The sequence below is a fragment of the Lipotes vexillifer genome, unplaced genomic scaffold (assembly GCF_000442215.2).
Source record: "Lipotes vexillifer unplaced genomic scaffold, Lipotes_vexillifer_v1.1 scaffold749, whole genome shotgun sequence".
In the NCBI taxonomy this organism is placed as follows: Eukaryota; Metazoa; Chordata; class Mammalia; order Artiodactyla; family Lipotidae; genus Lipotes; species Lipotes vexillifer.
The window spans coordinates 2704460-2708221 of record NW_006782834.1 but is presented as its reverse complement, the minus strand read 5'-3'; positions in this window follow the sequence as shown (position 1 = coordinate 2708221).

The window sequence follows — 3762 nt, the reverse complement described above, 5'->3', positions numbered from 1 at the left end:
TTTCCTTTCCCTCCCTGTGATATTGTCTGATATTCCACCTTTAGAGAGTCATTCCTTTGACTGAATTTACTGCCTCTCCTAATATTCAGTTCAATCCAATAAACATTTATTGAGCACTGTGCAAGGTGGCAGGGATAAAGAGATGAAAGTTATTACCTTTTATATTAAAGGCTTGTCAGTCCTGCCGGTTCCACTGGCTCCTTAAGGAAAAGCAACCTGACCAGTCTGGCCACATATAAGGGAACTGCTCAGTAAGAATGCTCCATATCAGAGGAGAATTAAGCACCCATGTTCGGTCAGGGACAATGGGATGTGAAACCAGGCCTGCCTGGAAAGAGGGTCAGAGAGAATACATTTCCCAGGGTCCCAAATAACTTCCAGACATCTAGAGAACCACCTCAAGAAAGGCCAAGCGGGGAGCTATGTTGTAATAATTTAAAATTTTAAAATAATAATAATAATAAAACAGAAATAACAAAACTAATCCTCACTAAGCCTCTCATTACAGCCAAAGCACTGTGCTATCTATTTGATCTTCCCAACAATGCTACAAAACAGGTTTTAATAACCAGTACGTGTTTAAATTACCTGCTCGGTTAAATTTTCTTAAAAGCTTGCTGGAATGACGTTAGGAAATCTATAGTAAACAATCTGAGTAAAATGACCCTTTTATCCAAGAGATGCTAATTTTTAAAACATCTTGTAGGTATGGGGCTGTTTTGTTTCCTTCATCTCTTCTCTTAAACTACTCACTCCTCTAGAGGTTTAGCAAAGGAGAAAACATATTCAATGACTACAGTCTTATCATTTCAAGTTTGAACAACAAAGAAATGTACGGGAAAATCTTTCCCAGCCACAGACTTTGCAGATTCTGTCTCTGCCTTTTCCCTTCAGCGAATCTGCTGGGGGAGACCACAGGGAAGAAGGAATTGGAAACCTTGCAGGCAAATCAGGCTCGCTCACCTAACAGACTTCTACCACAGTGGTCTCTGTTTCTTTTTTTTTTTTTAATCATGTGCTTCATCAGTAAACAACTTTGAGTGTGTACCATATATATATGCATATATATGTGTATGTATATATATCATATAATTATTTACCCATTTTAAGCATGTTCTACTGCATATTTATTATGTACATTATAGAACTCACTAAAAAATAAGTTTAAAAGTATGAATTTAAAAATTAAAAAATTCTAAAATCTTTTCCTACCCCTGTGGGTCTTGTTGCCTGCCCCCAGGATACAAACATTCCACTCTACTCCAGTGACAATTTCATGTTGCCATATCTGCCAGAAATAGCTCCTGCTCTAGCTGATGCCTGAAGGTCACTAAACCCTGAATCCATAAATCAATAAATCAGAGCGTAGGCGTTTTCCTCCAGACCCCTCAAGACTCATCTGCTGCCGCTGGAGCATTCTAAGACAGGCAGGAAGCTCCACCAGAGAGCAATACCCACCAGACATTCTCTTAACCCCACAAAATGCCCGGGGCATTGTGTGTTTTCTAGATGGGAGGCCTTACGAAAGATGATGTCAGATGGGGAGTGACAGTCTGTTTTCAGGATTTGTTTTTGAGAGAATTGCTTACCCCTGGCTTTGAAGCCAACCACATGCCCTTGATCATACATAATTATACCGAGGCTGGAGGGGAACATGCACTTCAGAAGCTGGGTGAGGCCAGTACAGTACACAGACCGTGAATTCCTGACCACCAGAGAACCCCTCAAAGAAAGAGAACCAAATCCTGTAGACAAGTAACATTTGAAATATTTTGTGTGTAAGTTTTATTTTTTTTTCCAGATAAAAACTACCATTGTTGTCAGAGAAAAATACAAGGCACACATCAAATTCTAATTAAGTGAACCTAAGTTACATCATGTCTTCTCCTGTGCTGGCCTTTGCTCTGATGTTATGCTTGGTGGGCAAATAGAAATGTACCAGAAAGTGTACACATCCACATCCTGCAAGGGAAGTTCCTCCAAGAGAGCTTTCTAGAGAGCAAATTTGTATCCTGCACACATGTACAGTATACTTACATGTACTTAAGTTCTATATTCCTGGTGTGAAACCTATTTAGTTATTGTATATGTTCTTTTAATACCCTACTAGCTTCAGTTCATAAAGATTTTATAGATTTAGTTAAGAGTTTTGCATTTTTCATAAATGAGATTTATCTTCGAGATTATTATGTCTACTTTGGTTTTGCCAAAAGGCTTTCAACCTTTGTAAAATGACTAAGAAAGAAGCTTCTCCGCTTTCTCTATGCTAACTTATATTAGTATTTATCACACACGTATATTTCCTTATATTTTTCTAATCAAATTGTGGCTCTTCTCAAAGGATATTCACGTCTGCGGGGTTTCTGTGAGGATTATAGCACTAATGCTTTTCTTACCCTGCTTGAGCTACAAGAGAGTGGAAGACCTTCTTGCCCCGAGGCAGACTGTCTTAGATAAATATTTTGATTCCTAGGCCAGTATCAATGAATTTCTTGTGAAATATTGAAACTAGCCTTGCAAGACAATGGGCTCTTTCACAGCTCTGTTATTTGTTTAAGAAAGCACTACTAGTCACAAATCCAAAAATGGCATTTTGGATTTAAGATTTGTTTGATGGTAACAGTAGTCTAGTGTATAGACATCACTTTCTTTCCCTTTCCCTGAGTGCTTCCCAACCAGATTTCCAAGTATCTTAATTTTTATGTCACAAAACAAAATGTAGATATTTTGCTTATAGATTATATCTATGTATATGTTTATGTAGATATATATATGTGTAATATGTATGCCTATATTACATAATACTTTTTTCTTTGGGGGAGATAGTCTGGAAAAAATCAAACTGGTAGACTGTCTAAAGGTCAGATTGCAGCTCACATCAGAGTCCCCTCTCCTTTTGCCCCAACATTTGTGTCTCTCCCCACCTCAGACACCTCTGTATTCTCAGTTATTCTGGTCCATCTTTAATAAGATTTTTTGAAACAGCATTATTTCTTCCTGTTTTAAAGATATAAAACTCTGGCTAATTTATTTTGGCCAAGGGAGAATACCAAAAGAGTCCTGGTTCTAGTGTAATCCCAAGAGAGATAACAGTAGAACAGGTAAACTTGCAAACTCCAATTCTAATTCACAGGGAAGAAGGAAGGAGAGGATTGGGGAGATTAATAATATTTATTATGTGGACGTGGAAATGTGAATTACTAACCATTGCCCGAGACAGGATTTGCTCTTTTTGAAGTCTAATATGAGTCTAGGAGGGCTCGGGAGTTTCCTGCAGGATGGATTTTCCAACTGTCTTGTTCTGGATTTCAAAGGCCCGGTGAAAAAGGGAACGGAGGAGGGCCCTGTGCTTGTAGAGTTGAAGACAGGAGGGTTTAAGGATACATGGAAACAATTTATTCTTGCTTGGAAGGGGAGACACTGATCACGAAGCTGGTTTCCACTGGCGGAGTGTGATCTCTCCGGCTGTGCAGACTCCCGCGACTTCTCCAAATACGTGTGTGTGGGAGGGGGCGCTGCACAAGCTTTCTCCCTAGTTTGCTCAATTCAAAGTTAGAATGAATGTTTGTGCAACTGACCTTTCAGGTTAAGGGCGATCATTTGCCGCATATTTGAAAGAAAGCATGTTTTGTCCTTGTGCTTGAAGCTTTAAACTGACAACGTATTTTCATCAATACAAGGACTGGATTTTCAAACGTGGTTTGCCAAATTTCATCTTTTCAGACTAGCTCTTTTAGTTACGTGTACAGAGCCTTGCTGAAC